The sequence below is a fragment of the Camellia sinensis genome, chromosome 11, assembly GCF_055761805.1.
Source record: "Camellia sinensis isolate YWXY chromosome 11, ASM5576180v1, whole genome shotgun sequence".
NCBI lineage: Eukaryota > Viridiplantae > Streptophyta > Magnoliopsida > Ericales > Theaceae > Camellia > Camellia sinensis.
In genome coordinates, this window is record NC_138971.1 from 139627979 (window position 1) to 139645568 (window position 17590).

Sequence of the window (17590 nt, forward strand, 5' to 3'; positions counted from 1 at the left end):
AAAATTGTTTTCAAACTCAAAGTGATATGCCGGTCACACCATTGACGTGCAAACATGAAACTTTTTTTATTACAGTCGGGAAGGACATCCCCAATTACAGAGACTCAGAAAAAAAAAACCCAGAAAAAAAAGAGAGCTGAAGCTCTACTTGCCCACTCCAAAAAAAAAATCCATATATACAAAAAAAAAAAAAAAGACAAAAAAAAAGAGAAAGATCTCTTGTTTTGTTTTCAGTGACCGCCGCGTACAAACTTCACTTACTCGGCTCTCCTGCCGAGCTCTCCCTCTTTTTGTCTTCTTGGGTGACCCTCAAGGGCCTTGCCCCAGTGTTTTCGTCAGGAGAGTCGACTCCTTGCCGACTGTCAAAGGTGAAGTAAGAAGGCGCTCCAAATCAGGCCATGGAGGTGGCCTGCCGTTTCAACTCCTTGTTCTCGGTCTTCAGTGCACAAATCTCTGCTTGCGCATTTTTGTACATGCGCTAGAGTAGGAAGAGTTAGGCGTTGACCTGGTGTACTTCACTCATCCTGGTCTGCAGTCGGTCAGACAAGTTAGTGACCGCCGCCACTATCTCCATGCAGGACCTCAATGTAAAGTGGTTGGCTTCTATGTCAGATTGAGCGGCCATTATTTGTAGGGGTGCAACTTGGGCGGGTTCGGTCGGGTTGGGGGTCTGCCCAAGCCCGACCCAAATTGTATTTGGCGGTGCCCAAGCCCGACCATGAACCCGAGCATTGCTGTCCAAGCCCGGCCCAAGCTTTGTATTTTGAACTCGGGTTAGCCCGAATTGCCCGAGTCCAGAAACCTGTAGGTAGATTTGTTTTGAAACCTGTAGGTAGAATTGAGAATTAACAAAGAATTGAGAATAATTCAAAGTTATTTTCTGGTCATCAAATGAGAAACCTGTAGGTAGAATTGTTTTGAGAAACCTGTAGGTAGAATTGTTTTGAAACCTGTAGGTAGAATTGAGAAACCTGTTTTGAAACCTGTAATTAATTATTCAAAGTTATTTTGTGGTCACGAAATGAAACTCTCTGCTGTCCACCAGACAATTAAGAATTAACAAAGAATTAAACAACAAACTTCAACGTCAAACTTCAACATCTGGTGCATAAATCAAATAACCACAAACACTAGTACATATAAAACTTCCACACAACAAACTTCAACATCATCAAACTTCAATACAAACTTCAACATAATCTCAAATGCCAAACATAAACTGAAAACAACAGTGGTTCATTATTTCATACATAAACTGAAAACAACAAAATAAAAAGAAGTGATCCAAGTCGCAGTCCAGCAGAAACTTCAATCCAACAGAAATTTCATATTTTGATCTTCACATCTTCATCTCAATGCAATCATGTCCTAAAAAAAAAAAAAAGAACATAATTACAAATAACTCCAATAAAATATCAACTATTACTTGGCCCACTGATTTTGACTGGATGCAGGAAGCTATTACTTGGCCCACAATGGATTTTGTTTTTATAGTCTGCTTTATATGTTCAGGATAAGGGAGGAGTTTAGGCATGGAGAGGAATACTGGATTCTAGAAAGAAAGCTCTGTTGTGCTTTAACAAGCAACAAGAAGGTAACAAGATTGAACAAAGTAAAAACATCATGTCTTCTCCCCTCATCCACAAAAAATATAAAAAACAAAAAGAATTACAAAGCTCAGTCTAGAACCCTAAAGATGTAGCCATAACCTTCTTTTTTTCCCTTTAATTAGAGGATTACAAAATAATTTCAAAGCAACCAGAATAATTCAAAGTTCAATTAAATATAAGTGAAGCACAGTGAACCCAACTTCCCTTTAATTAGAGGTTTCTATTAATCAATAACTAGCATGAGCAAAATAATACATCCATTAGAGCAGACTAGCAAAACCCAAAAGATAAAAGGCCAACCAAAAGACAAACCCAGGCCTCTCAACCAAAAGATATATATATATATATATATTTATATATAAATCAGTTACATATTCCATATGCAAGAACAAAGAAGGAGGAAGCTTACCCAAGACGGATCTACTAGGGCTGAAGAAGGAGGAAGTGAATGAAGGTGGAGATCGGGGACAATAGGGTTTCGCCTCCGCCGTTCTTCAAAGTTCTTCAAAGTTGAACAAAAAATCAAATGAGTCTGTGAGAGAGAGATAAGGTAGATAGATAGGGTTTCTTTAGATTTAATCTAAGGGTAGACATAAAAGATGCTAATCTAATGGTAGAAGACTAACCAAAAAAAAATAAAAAATAAAAATACTTAATTTATATATATTATATAATTTATATAATATATTAAATTCAATTCGGGTTCGGGTTGGCCATTGGTTCTGCCTAAGCCCGGCCCAAATTGCAATTCGGGCATCAAAAATCTGCCCAGGCCCGTCCAGATTACAAGATATAGTTGCCCAAGCCCTAAAAAAACTCGAGCTGGGCTCGGGTTGCTCAGGTTGAGCCCGCCTGAGTTGCACTCCTAATTATTTGCTCAACCGACAACATAGAAAGGTTAGGAAGAGAAGTAGCAGGGGCACTCAGTCCATAAGAGCTTATGGGATCATTCAGGTCCGGAAAGAGAATGAGGGGACGGGATGAGGAGTCCATGTGTTGGAGGTGGGAGATGTAAAAGAAAAAAAATGAGTTGCAGAGTAAGAGCAAAGAACGGACTGAGCTTTGGCCTCCTCCGCTCAGTCTCTCTGTTCTGTCTATCGAGGAAGAAGAAGATAGAAGAGAGTGATGAAGAAAAGATAGAAGAGAATAAGGAAGAAGGAGGCAGAAGAGCTGATTAAGAAGAAGGCTGAAGAGAAGAAGATAAAGAGGAAGAGAGAGCCGAGGCGAGTGTTAATCGAGGGTTAGCTTTTGTTGGCCAGTAACGCAAAAGCAAGGCCGCGTGTCCAACGCGTTTTTTGACGGAAGAGAGAGACGCGGGAGAGTTATACATATATGGAAGAGAAAGATGCGAGAGAGTTATACGGCTCTGAGTCCTCCCAAGTCAGTGCCTTGGCAGAGGCATATCACCTGTACCTAAAATGGTTTCCCTTATAAGGTGAGCCATAACGCAGTAGAGATATACTATACAACATATGAACCATGACAAGACTAAAACCACAACGCTACTACATGGTTACTAACAGGCTACAATTCAATCAATTGGGTCCAAAATGAATGGAGTTTAATAATTTCTAATAAATCCCCAACTGATTTATCTCAATCATGGTCCGAACACCTAAAACTCAATTTAAATTTTGCTATAAATTAAACTAAACACCAATCAGTCTGTGAATTTTCTTAAGATAAATACTCATCATTAAATTCTGAAATGGTTATCCAACGTGCTAGACTCATATGGGAACAACATATAAAAATTTCATAATTTTCTGAGATCGGAAACTATTTTTAAAAAATACAAAACCGATGTGTTTTCGCATAGAATTTACACAGCAATTAGATTCGAAAATTTACTCAATTAAATTTTGCGCTGGCTATATTACAACCTATCCTCCTTAAAGAAATTTCATCCTCGAAATTAAACTCAAGCAATGTAATGCATTCTACAGTCACCCACAAACTCACTCAAGTACTTACTAATGCATCAACAAAATTTCCACACCCACTAGCTATTTGTGATATTAAGATACATTGTTTCAAAGAAGCCACCCCTCAACTTAAAACCATTCGTACTAGAATTTGGACAAACAATTTATAATATAAGGGAAAATATAGGTGATTCTTGCAACATATAAGGGGTTAATCAAAATCTATCGAACTCGCAATTGGAATACAACCGTACTTGCAATCTCACTTGAACATGTTCAAACACACCCACAAAATTTGCTTACTCCACACAACTAACTCAACAGGTCATAGCAACAAAAGGATCCCACTATTTTGAAGTGCACTCAGAAAAGAAATCAAATATTACACACCATGTGTAGACTCCCCATTTTGGCCGGCCCTAAGGCTTTGATGTTTTCTTTTGACCACCCCATGATGAAAATTAGAATATGTCATTTTATAAATTTCGTTGCCGAAACTCAGATTGAAGTTTTAATCCCAAACCTCACCCATTTTGACCATCACCAATATTTTATTAATTTGTAGCATTTTATAATTTTATATATTTTTATATAAATTTATGTGTGTACATTTGTTTTAGGTGTGTTTTATATAAATTGATAAATAATTGATAAAAAAAAGAAAATAATCAAACAAAAAAAAAGAAAAAAAAAGAAAAAGGAAAGAGTCGGAATGATAGGGGGTGGATACAAATTATGATGATTGGGCTGGTGAAGGAATATAAAAAAAGAGGGAGTGGATTGTGTTACGATGAAAGAGGAGACACACATGTGTAAAACAAATAAAAAAGAGAAAAAGTTGAGAGTGAAATTAAGAGGATATTTTATTTTGAGAGAGCTACACAGAACACAAAAAAAAAAAAAAAATACTACTCTTTATCAATTTGGTGGAGATCATGGGGTGTTGAGTGGGGTGATAAAACAAAAAGAAAAAAAAAAGGTGAAAGAAAAGAGGGGCTGCACTATCACTCTCTCTCTGGGGGCTTGGCTGGGTGATGGATAAAAAGAATGGTTTTTCACCATCTCGAGGCACGGGACCTCTCTCTCTCTCTTCAGTTTTTGATTTCAAATATAAACAAACAAGACATGTCCTCCATGATCACCAAGCTCTCTCTCTCGTGCATGAACCCATCTCAAGACACGGCCTCAGCTCTCTCTCTCTAGCGGTATCTCTCTCTCTCTCGGCTGAAAAAAAAACATCACTCCATGCACACCATACACGCACACGCACACACACATACATCACTCCATGCACACCATACACAACACACACCATTGACACACACATTCCATTCACACACCATACATGTTGGAACAATCTTCTGTGTAAATAAAATAAATTGAAACCACTCCAAACAAAATAAAATAAAACTTACAGAATTTATTTTGTTGAACCAAATAAAATCAAAAGACCAAGTCGAGTGTGTGACACTTTGTCCTTAAGACAGATTCGCCTCGCTACGGTGCTTACGGTTGAGCGGCATCTATCTCCTAGGATACAATGATCTTCACAAATTTGTAGAAGCACTTCAAACAAATTTGTTCGGCGAACCAAACCTGTGTTCTGTACTCTCTTAATTTTATTCTAAAACTAATATATGAAGAATAAATGCACTAAAGCAAAAAGGACAGCAATGAGACAATATTCAGACTGATTTTCAGATTGCCAAAACTGTTGGACAGTGCTGGATTAAATAGAGCCGAACAGGTGCAGAAATTTGAACTGAACAGATATGGTTTCAAAATGAACAGGTGCATACCAGAACTGAATAGATAACTGCTGGAAATGTAGATCTATTTGAATCTGTTCAAACAGTACAGTTTCGGACAATAACTGCTGGGCAGGTATGAGCAGTTAATCTGTTACATAATCCGGACAGTAGGAGGCTCAAGTGTTAGACAAAAATTTGAAATTCAAAGTTGAATTAAATTCCCGCAATATTTTTTTTTTGAAAAATTTCAAATGAATTTTGTCCAAAAAATTAATACAAGAACCAACCCGACCCACAACCCACACCCGCGTCCGGCACGGCTCGGCTCGGCCTGACGGAGGGCGGCGGCGGCGCGCGCGTACGTGTGTGGTGGTTTGGGCTAAGGTTCACTTTGTCCATAATTCCTCCCTTCTACAAATTTGGGGTGCCCCTTGGGGCCCAACCCAAGTGTTGTAGGCTAGAGCTTATATCCACAAATAAACTCTCTAAAAGTTTCAATGTGGGACAACTCTTTCCAAAGAAACCCACATTTACTTCCTCAAATTTCCTATTCCACGAACCCGAAAACGACATCATGTTCCCATTCACTCATAAATGGTTTTGACGAACCGTCTTCACCGTGTGACTTGCCACGCGACAAGGAACACTTCACCTCTTCGGACCCGGCCCAAAAGACGTTTGGGGCCCACTCAATTTTGGGCTCAAAGTCGGCCCAAAATAAGCCTACTAACCAATTTTTCCAACAATCCCCCACATGAATGGAATTTGACGGAGAGAAAATGCAACAACATGATCTAATTACAGAGAGTACAGAAATTGGAAATATTCTGCCAAAGATAGGTAGTTTTTGGCTTTGAACCTTCCCTTGTGAGACACTATCGGATTTACTAGCTAACCAGTGAACATGATGTCTTGAACTGTTCAGCTGTTTGTGTAAACCAAGATCATAGAACTCACACAGTATATCCCCAGACACAGTTTAGTTCTCACTATTGTGTTCATTTTGGCCCTGAACAACCTGGTCTTTCATGAGTGCTCTAAACACTTGTGGCCCTTCTCAAATCTCATAGAACCGGCCCAGTTCACACTCATATAGGTGATTCTTATGAAGAGTATCCTGCCATATTCCACTAGGTATACCTAGATATAAGAATCATTAAAAGTATTACTTAACCTAAAACGCTGTAGACATCACTATTTCATTAAAGAAATGGGTAGGAGTTAGACTTCCCAGTGATCCTTCTGAGTCATACACAACTCGGTTGTTCTTTTGAACCTAGATCTTGGGATCTCCAATCAACTAGGTTGGGTTGCCGTTGTGGTAACTCTTATTTAATAGGCTTAAGTCCCATTCCCCTCGATGAATTCTCAACTAAATCTCTTGCTAACCCTTTGGTTAGTGGATCCGCTATGTTGTCTTTAGACTTCACATATTTAATGGAAATAATTCCATTAGAGAGTAGTTGTCTTACGGTATTATGTCGACGACGAATGTGTCTAGACTTACCGTTATACATATGACTCTGTGCTCTACCTATTGCTGATTGACTATCGCAATGTATGCATAGCAGGCACCGGTTTTGGCCATATTGGAATATCTTCAAGGAAGTGGCGAAGCCATTCTGCCTCTTCCCCTACTTTATATAAAGCTATGAATTCTGATTCCATAATAGACCTAGCAATGCAAGTCTGTTTGGAAGATTTCCAAGATACAGTCGTCCCACCAAGAGTAAAAACATACCCCCTAGTGGACTTTGAGTCTCTAGTATCCAATATCCAATTTGCATCACAATATCCTTCAAGTACTGCTGGATATCTAGTATAATTCAGCCCAATGTTACGAGTAAATCGGAGATATCTTAGAACCCTTATAATTGCTTTCCAATGTTCTACTCCCAGATTACTCGTATATCTACTTAATTTACTTACTGCATAAGCTATATCTGGGCGAGTGCAGTTCATCAAGTACATTAAGCTTCCAATAATTTGGGCATACTCTAATTGAGAAATACTTTCCTGTACATTCTTAGAAAGATACAAATTAACATCTACAGGTGTTCTAGCAAGATGATCATCATCTTTGCTGAATTTGTCAAGTATTTTCTCAATGTAGTGAGATTGTGACAAAACTTATCCTTATGATGTTTTAGTAATTTTCATACCAAGAATTACATCAGCAATGCCCATGTCTTTCATGTCAAAATGTTTATTCAACATTTTCTTGGTAGTTTTAATCATATCATTATTACTACCTATGATGAGCATATCATCTACATAAAGAAATACAATGACATAACCTTTGTCTGTGTTTTTTATATAAACACATTTGTCACACTCATTAATTTCAAATCCATTTGACATCATTGCTTTGTCAAATTTCTCATGCCATTGCTTTGGCGCTTGTTTTAAACCAAATAATGATTTAACCAATTTACACACTTTCTTTTCTTTTCCTGGAACAGAAAAACCTTCTGGTTGTTCCATGTAAATTTTTTCATTTAACTCACCATTTAAGAAAGCGGTTTTCACATCCATTTGATGAATTTCTAGATTGTATAGAGATGCAATGGCATTTAGCATTCTAATGGATGTTATTCTAGTAACCGATGATTATGTGTCAAAGTAATCAAGACCTTCTTTTTGTCTAAGTCCTTTGACCATAAGTCTTGCCTTGTACTTGTCAATTGATCCATCCGCTTTCATTTTCCTTTTGAAAATCCACTTGTACCCAAGAGGGTTACAACCTGGTGGCAAGTCCACTAATTCCCAAGTGTGCTTTTGCAAGATGGATTCAACTTCACTGTTGACAGCTTCTTTCCATAAAGCAGCCTCAGGACTGGACATAGCCTCTTTATAAGTTAAAGGCTCATTTTCTAACAAATATGTTAGAAAATCTGGACCAAAAGATTTTGAGGTTCTATCACGTTTACTACGCCTATGTTCCTCTTCCTCATTTTGATCTAACTCTTGTTCTTGATCTTGTTCTTGATCCTGACTAGTAATAGCATCATGAGATCTTTTATTGTTACTAATCTCTTGTCCAGTCTTATTTGGAAATAAATGTTCAAAGAAAGATGCATTCCGAGATTCAATAATAGTATTTACATTGTAATACCCCTGTTCCGTAATATGCTAATTGGTCCTTAACATGATGTGATTATGTATGTTGATATGATTTTGTGTTCCACTATGTGAAAATATGTGGTTTGAAATTTTATCTGTTCATCGTAGGAATATCTGTTTGAGTAGTCTGCTTTAGAATTTAATTGAGGGCCTTATTGGCCACGGAACCCGAAATTGATTACGCCATTGCGGTTGGCATAATTTTTAGAGCCTACGGTGGAATTTAATTGAAATTTGATTCTGGTCAATTTAAACTGATTAAATTAATAAATTAAGTACCCCATTATTTTATATTAAAATATTTGTTAGTGGGGCTTGTTGTATATTTGTATTGCACTCTCCTTTAGCTCTCTTAAAACTCAAAATCTGAGTTAGACAATTGAGAGTGAGAGAGAGAGGCCGGCCATGGAGAGAAAAAGGGAGAGATTTGTGTAATTTGGGCTCAAGACTTGGGAATTTGAAGATCTAGCTCAAGATTTGGCTAGAGCTTGAGTGTTGAAGCTCTTAGGTAAGTGAATTCATGGACTCTTACTTGTAATTTGTAAGTTCAAAGGTTGTTTGTGATCAAGAACATGTAATGAGTTGATTTTTGTTGAGGTTGAAGTCTTAGAACTCATGCATGTAAGAAATTACTTTGAATCTGCATGTTTGAGCTTGAAACACATGATTCATGTAGAGTTTTGGTTAAAGCTCATGTTGTAACCACCATTTGTACCATCTAAGTTGAGAATGATGAGCATCTCCCACATGCATGTACAAATCATGGGAGTATAAGTCTTGAATGTTTGAATTTGAGCATGTTGATGATGGGTTTGAGATATTTTGGGACATGCATGTAGATAATTCATGTAATTGAGCTTCCTAATGTTGTAATCTTGCATTAGTAGCATGTTAGCATGTGTAAATGTGTAATTTGAACCATTGCATGCAAGAAATGTAGATGGAAAACCGATTTGGAGCTCCAGAACACGATCTGGGAAACCCAGATTTTTGAGGTCCGCTCGAGCGGGGTAATGGCCGCTCGAGCGGGAAAATCGTGCTCCCAGCATTTTTGCAGAGTTGGATGTCCGCTCGAGCGGGACACTCCACGCTCGAGCGTGGATTTTCGTAGACAGGCCTTCAGCTCGAGCGCTCTATTCCACGCTCGAGCGCATCTTTCGTGCAACCAGTACTTCTGCAGGCCTCAAGGGTCCGCTCGAGCGGAGAAGTTTACGCTCGAGCGGGGACCCTGTTTCCTGGAATTTTGTTCATGCATTCTGTGATTCGTTTTCCGTTCCCTTTCACTTGTAAGCACTCTTAGGCATATGTTAAGCATTGTAAATGAGTTAATGAGATAAGAACAAAGCCTAAAGAGGAATATGTGAATTAAAGAACGGATTGAACTGTTAGTGACCCTTTTGTATTCATGAAATGTGTAGGGTCAAGCTCCAGGGCGCATCCACAAGCCGATCACTGTGAGTAATATCAATATTCGAAAACTTGTCAATGTCCAATTGTTATTCCCCTATAAATATTATGAGTTGTTAATTGGGATTGTGGACAAAAGTCTGACAAGAATAAATGAATGAATGGGCCAAAGGCCGTTTGACATGAATGAATGGGCCAAAGGCCGTTTGACATGAATGAGTGGGCCAAAGGCCGTTTTGACATGAATGAATGGGCCAAAGGCCGTTTGACATGAATGAATGGGCCAAAGGCCGTTTGACATGAATGAGTGGGCCAAAGGCCGTTTTGACATGAATGAGTGGGCCAAAGGCCGTTTTGACATGAATGAATGGGCCAAAGGCCGTTTTGACATGAATGAATGGGCCAAAGGCCGTTTGACATGAATGAATGAGCCAAAGGCCGTTTGACATGAATGAATGGGCCAAAGGCCGTTTGACATGAATGAATGGGCCAAAGGCCGTTTTGACATGAATGAATGGGCCGAAGGCCGTTTTGCCATGAATGGAAACCCGGATGGGCCAAAGGCCAGAATGTTTGGAACTACAGTTACTTGACTTGCATATCGTATAGTTATATATATATTTTGTTGTTAAACAGAAGTATGAATTGGGCCCAAGGCCGTTTGGAGCATGTTGTTCTACATATTGTTATGTAACTGTTATATTTGATATTATTCACTGGGCTATCGCTCACGCTCATTCATGTATTTGTAGGTGAGCCAAGGGAAGTCCAAACCCAGCCCCAGTGAAGTCTGCTAGAAACAACAGGAGTTTTGGGAGAGTCAGCCTTGTGCCTCGCGCATGAGACCATCCTTGCCCTTTCACTATGTACCTATGTTTTGTCTTGTTGGCAAGGACCTAGTGCATGTCTGTACATAGTCTGTTATAGGTTGACTCGTTTTGGACGATCCTGTCTGTAATGAATTTTGTGAAACCGTACTTTTGATGTGAGTTATTAACGTATCTGAGTATGGTTGTTTGATGTGCATATAAGCACGGCTCTATGGACAAAGTTTTTAATTTTGCTTCCGTTTGGCCCCCATTAACTCTGTTAAAATACGTTTACAACAGTTTGAGGCCGTAGGTAATCTCATGATTACTGGCCGGTTACGTCCTTAACCCACGGGGGCGGGTTCGGGTCGTGACAGAGTGGTATCAGAGCACGAGTTAATAACTCACACACTTGTCCAAAAAGAGCAATAAGCGTCTAGATAAGATCTAGGATGCACTCATGTGATAAATACGAGTTTGGAAGCATTGATTATATGTTAAATGTTTTGTTATGAATAATTATATGTGTAAGTTGTGAACTACTTGCATTACGAATTATCTGGAAATATGTGCTCCTTAGTGTATGTGTACTTGCGTACCTTTGGTATGGAATATAATGCAAGTTTAATCAGATGGTGAGAACCAGAGGTGATGAGTTAGAGGAATCCTCTGCTGCCAGACTGGACAGAATGGAAAGACTGATTCAGGAAATGGCAGAAGCTTTGAGGCAGCAACAAGAGTGGCAGCAACAGTGGCAGCAACCACACCCGCCACCTCCACCTCAGGCACCGCCCGTGCCAGATAATCAAAATGATGATCGGATAATTGCTCTCACCAAGGAGTTCAAGAAAATGAAACCACCGCAGTTTCATGGTGGACTGGATCCTTTGAAAGCGGAAGCTTGGGTTCTTGGGATCGAAAAACTGTTTGAGGTATTTCCGTGCTCGGATACACAGAAAGTGCTTCTAGCTACTTTTATGCTAGAAGACGAAGCGAGAAGATGGTGGATGTTGATGCGAGAAAACCACAGGGATGTTGACTGGGTGAAATTTTTGGAAATCTTCTATGACAAGTACTTCCCGCAGTGTGTCCGGGACAGGAAAGTGGCAGAGTTCATGGAACTCAAGCAAGACAACATGACTGTAGCTGAGTATGAGGCCAAATTTACTGAGTTGGCCAGGTTTGCACCACACGTGATTGACACTGATTATAAGAAGGCAAGGCATTTTGAAGGTGGGCTCCGAAGTGACATCCTAGAGCGAGTGAATGTCCTGAAATTGGAGACCTACATTGGGGTGCTTGACCGGGCCATTATATCAGAGGCTAACATAGCTAGACAAGCTAAGCCAACAACCGAATGGAAAGGCAACAAAAGACAAGGCTTCTTTTCGAAGAAGAAATTTTTGAAAAAGCAAAACACGGGCTCCTTAACTACTTCCGGTTCTTCCCGAGACACAGCTCCCATGTGCAACACTTGTGGCAAAAAGCACCGTGGAGTCTGTTACCGTACATCAGGAGCCTGTTTTAAGTGTGGGAAACAAGGGCATATAGCCCGAGATTGTAATCAGAATAGTGGGAAGATAGCTGCTAGCTCCACTGCATCGATCCCGAAGCCGGGAAACACTTTGAGATCTGCTACTACTGGGGATACAGTGAGACAAGGGAGAGTCTTTGCACTCGTTCCGGGTGATACACGGAATGCCAATGCCGTTGTCTCAGGTACTATCTCGATATGTAATCAGGATGCTTTTGTGTTAATTGATTCTGGATCAACGCATTCATTTGTGACATATGCATTTGCATGTAGACTGAAAAGACCCCTAGAATTGTTGCCATATTTGTTATGTGTGTCTGCTCCATCGGGGGAATCTGTGTTATGTGACTATATATATCGGTTTTGTGACATGCATATTGAGGATTCTACCCTATATGTAGATTTGTTGCCCTTAAACTTTAGACACTTCGATGTAATTTTGGGCATGGATTGGTTGACCAAATATTGTGCTACTATAGATTGTGTGACAAAGAGGGTTGTGTTTAAACCACCAGAACAGGGAGAAATTGTGTTTGTGGGAAATGGGGTAGTACCTCCACCATATTTGATATCTGCAATGAAAGCATGTAAATTGATCAGGAAGGGATGCCAGGGTTATTTGTGTTATGTATTGACTGAACAATCCGTGAATGTTGAATTGAATGATATTCCCATTGTTAGAGAATTCCCAGATGTGTTTCCAAATGAATTACCAGGGGAATTGGTAGACAGGGAGATAGAGTTTACTATTGAAACTGTGCCAGGCACCCAGCCTATTTCTAAAACTCCCTACAGGATGGCTACAGCCGAAATGAAAGAATTAAAAGAACAGTTGCAAGACCTTCTTGATAAAGGGTTTATCCGGCCCAGTACTTCGCCTTGGGGCGCACCAGTGTTATTTGTAAAGAAAAAGGATGGTACCTTACGCCTGTGCGTTGATTACCGGGAATTGAACAAGGTAACGATAAAGAACAAATATCCCTTACCCCGTATTGATGACTTATTTGATCAGTTGCAGGGATCACGGGTGTTTTCTAAGATTGATTTGAGATCTGGGTATCATCAGCTGAAGGTTAAAGCAGAGGATGTTGAGAAAACCGCATTCAGAACGAGGTATGGTCATTTTGAATTTCTTGTTATGCCATTTGGAGTGACTAATGCTCCGGCAGCGTTTATGGACCTAATGAATAGAATTTTTAAAACCTACCTTGATGAGTTTGTTGTAGTCTTCATCGATGATATTTTGATTTACTCTAAAGATAAACTTGAACATGAACATCATTTGAGGATTGTTTTACAAATACTTCGGGAAAGAAAACTATTTGCTAAGTTAAAGAAATGTGAGTTTTGGTTGGATGAGGTTATTTTCTTAGGGCATGTGGTCAACAAGGAAGGAATTTCAGTGGACCCGCAGAAAATAGAAGCAATTGTGAATTGGCCTACACCAACTAATGTGACAGAAGTTTGCAGTTTCATGGGCTTAGCTGGGTACTACAGAAGGTTTGTAAAGGACTTTTCGAAATTAGCTGTGCCTCTTACCCAATTGACACGTAAAGGACAACCATTTGAGTGGAATAGTGAAAGAGAATCAGCCTTTCATGAATTGAAGACAAGATTGACCACTGCACCAATTTTGACACTACCATCAGGTACGGAAAATTTTGTGATTTTCAGTGACGCATCTTATAAGGGTTTGGGTTGTGTGTTAATGCAGAACGGAAAGGTTATTGCTTACGCCTCCCGACAGTTGAGGCCACATGAGAAGAATTATCCAACACATGACCTAGAATTGGCCGCAGTTGTTTTTGCTTTGAAAATCTGGCGGCATTATTTGTATGGGGAAAAGTGTGAAGTCTACACAGATCATAAAAGCCTAAAATACTTCTTCACGCAGAAAGAGTTGAATATGCGTCAGAGAAGATGGCTGGAATTGATAAAAGATTACGACCTAGAAATTCAGTATCACCCCGGAAAAGCTAATACAGTGGCTGATGCCTTGAGCAGGAAATCAACAGGGAGTATGGCTTGTTTGCTTACTGAACAAAGGGAGATTTTGCAAGACTTTGAAAAGTCTGAACTTGAAGTGGTAGTGTGTGAACAGGGCGGATTGATAGCCGCTATTACAGCCGAGCCGGCAATTGTTGATGAAATCAAGCAAAAACAGAAAGAGGATGAGTTCCTCAGAAAGGTAATTGATGAATTTGAAGTAAGCCCAAAAGCGGAGTTCGGTGTCGAGAATGGAATGTTGAAATTTCGAAACCGAATGTGTGTCCCAGATATCACGGAACTAAAGAAGAGGGTCTTAGATGAAGCCCACAGATCCGTATTTGCTATGCATCCGGGTAACAATAAAATGTATCGGGATTTGAAACAAACCTATTGGTGGCCTAAAATGAAGAAAGAGATTGCAGAATATGTGTCCAAGTGCCTTCAGTGTCAGCAGGTTAAGGCTGAACATCAGAAACCAGGCGGTCTACTTCAACCTCTCCCTATTCCTGAGTGGAAGTGGGAACATGTGACTATGGATTTCGTTGTTGGCCTACCTCGGACTTCCCGAGGTATGGATTCTGTTTGGGTTGTAGTTGATAGACTGACTAAATCTGCACATTTTCTGCCTGTCAAAACTACGCTTACCGCTTATAGGTTGGCTACTATTTATGTTGATGAAATTGTCCGTTTACATGGAGTTCCAGTATCCATTGTGTCGGATAGAGATCCGAAATTTGTATCTAGATTGTGGAAGAGTTTGCAGGAAGCTATGGGAACAGAACTAAGGTTCAGCACTGCATTCCACCCACAGACAGATGGGCAGTCAGAACGAACGATACAGACTTTGGAAGATATGCTTCGCATGTGTGCTTTGGATTTTCAGGGGAGTTGGGAAGACTACTTGCCACTTGCAGAATTTGCCTATAATAATAGCTTCCACTCCAGCATCGGTATGGCACCATACGAGGCTTTGTATGGTAGGAGGTGTAGATCACCTATTTGTTGGACAGAGGTCGGGGACAGAGCTTTGCTCGGGCCTGAAATTGTACAAGACACCTCTGAAAAGATCAAAACTATTCGGCAAAGGCTCAAAACAGCTCAAGACCGACAGAAGAGTTATGCAGATGTCCGGAGAAGACCTCTTGAGTATGAGGTCGGCGACCATGTGTTCATCCGTGTTTCTCCAATGAAAGGCCAAGTCAGGTTTGGGAAAAAGGGCAAGTTGACGCCCCGATATATTGGGCCGTTTCAAATTTTGGAGAAACTTGGTCCAGTTGCTTATAGAGTTGCTTTGCCACCGGGATTTGAGCAAATCCACAATGTGTTTCATGTGTCAATGTTGAGGGGTTACCTCCGAGACCCGTTGCATGTGATTGATTATCACCGGATTGCTATTGATGAAAATATGGAATATGCTGAATGGCCGGAAAGAATTGTTGACCGACAAGTGAAAGAATTGAGAAACAGATCCATTCCAATGGTGAAAGTGGAATGGAAGGAACACTATGGGACAGATGCTACATGGGAAAAAGAGGAGGAAATGCGTCTACGCTATCCACATTTGTTTCCCGACGAAGGTAAATTAAGTTTGGAGGACCAAACTTCCTAAAGGGGGGAAGACTGTAATACCCCTGTTCCGTAATATGCTAATTGGTCCTTAACATGATGTGATTATGTATGTTGATATGATTTTGTGTTCCACTATGTGAAAATATGTGGTTTGAAATTTTATCTGTTCATCGTAGGAATATCTGTTTGAGTAGTCTGCTTTAGAATTTAATTGAGGGCCTTATTGGCCACGGAACCCGAAATTGATTACGCCATTGCGGTTGGCATAATTTTTAGAGCCTACGGTGGAATTTAATTGAAATTTGATTCTGGTCAATTTAAACTGATTAAATTGATAAATTAAGTACCCCATTATTTTATATTAAAATATTTGTTAGTGGGGCTTGTTGTATATTTGTATTGCACTCTCCTTTAGCTCTCTTAAAACTCAAAATCTGAGTTAGACAATTGAGAGTGAGAGAGAGAGGCCGGCCATGGAGAGAAAAAGGGAGAGATTTGTGTAATTTGGGCTCAAGACTTGGGAATTTGAAGATCTAGCTCAAGATTTGGCTAGAGCTTGAGTGTTGAAGCTCTTAGGTAAGTGAATTCATGGACTCTTACTTGTAATTTGTAAGTTCAAAGGTTGTTTGTGATCAAGAACATGTAATGAGTTGATTTTTGTTGAGGTTGAAGTCTTAGAACTCATGCATGTAAGAAATTACTTTGAATCTGCATGTTTGAGCTTGAAACACATGATTCATGTAGAGTTTTGGTTAAAGCTCATGTTGTAACCACCATTTGTACCATCTAAGTTGAGAATGATGAGCATCTCCCACATGCATGTACAAATCATGGGAGTATAAGTCTTGAATGTTTGAATTTGAGCATGTTGATGATGGGTTTGAGATATTTTGGGACATGCATGTAGATAATTCATGTAATTGAGCTTCCTAATGTTGTAATCTTGCATTAGTAGCATGTTAGCATGTGTAAATGTGTAATTTGAACCATTGCATGCAAGAAATGTAGATGGAAAACCGATTTGGAGCTCCAGAACACGATCTGGGAAACCCAGATTTTTGAGGTCCGCTCGAGCGGGGTAATGGCCGCTCGAGCGGGAAAATCGTGCTCCCAGCATTTTTGCAGAGTTGGATGTCCGCTCGAGCGGGACACTCCACGCTCGAGCGTGGATTTTCGTAGACAGGCCTTCAGCTCGAGCGCTCTATTCCACGCTCGAGCGCATCTTTCGTGCAACCAGTACTTCTGCAGGCCTCAAGGGTCCGCTCGAGCGGAGAAGTTTACGCTCGAGCGGGGACCCTGTTTCCTGGAATTTTGTTCTTGCATTCTGTGATTCGTTTTCCGTTCCCTTTCACTTGTAAGCACTCTTAGGCATATGTTAAGCATTGTAAATGAGTTAATGAGATAAGAACAAAGCCTAAAGAGGAATATGTGAATTAAAGAACGGATTGAACTGTTAGTGACACTTTTGTATTCATGAAATGTGTAGGGTCAAGCTCCAGGGCGCATCCACAAGCCGATCAGTGTGAGTAATATCAATATTCGAAAACTTGTCAATGTCCAATTGTTATTCCCCTATAAATATTATGAGTTGTTAATTGGGATTGTGGACAAAAGTCTGACAAGAATAAATGAATGAATGGGCCAAAGGCCGTTTGACATGAATGAATGGGCCAAAGGCCGTTTGACATGAATGAGTGGGCCAAAGGCCGTTTTGACATGAATGAGTGGGCCAAAGGCCGTTTTGACATGAATGAATGGGCCAAAGGCCGTTTGACATGAATGAATGGGCCAAAGGCCGTTTGACATGAATGAGTGGGCCAAAGGCCGTTTTGACATGAATGAATGGGCCAAAGGCCGTTTTGACATGAATGAA

General features: G+C 40.0%; 1 long non-coding RNA gene across 1 annotated transcript in view; it reads right to left on the reverse strand.

The window, feature by feature from the left end:
- Nucleotides 1–1080: 1080 nt before the first annotated feature.
- LOC145802908 (uncharacterized) overlaps nt 1081–17590 on the reverse strand; it is a 97998-nt gene continuing 81488 nt past the window's right edge. Inside the window, exon 3 of the long non-coding RNA XR_014344679.1 lies at nt 1081–1368. This is a non-coding gene — a long non-coding RNA (uncharacterized LOC145802908). The remainder of the gene's footprint in view (nt 1369–17590) is intronic.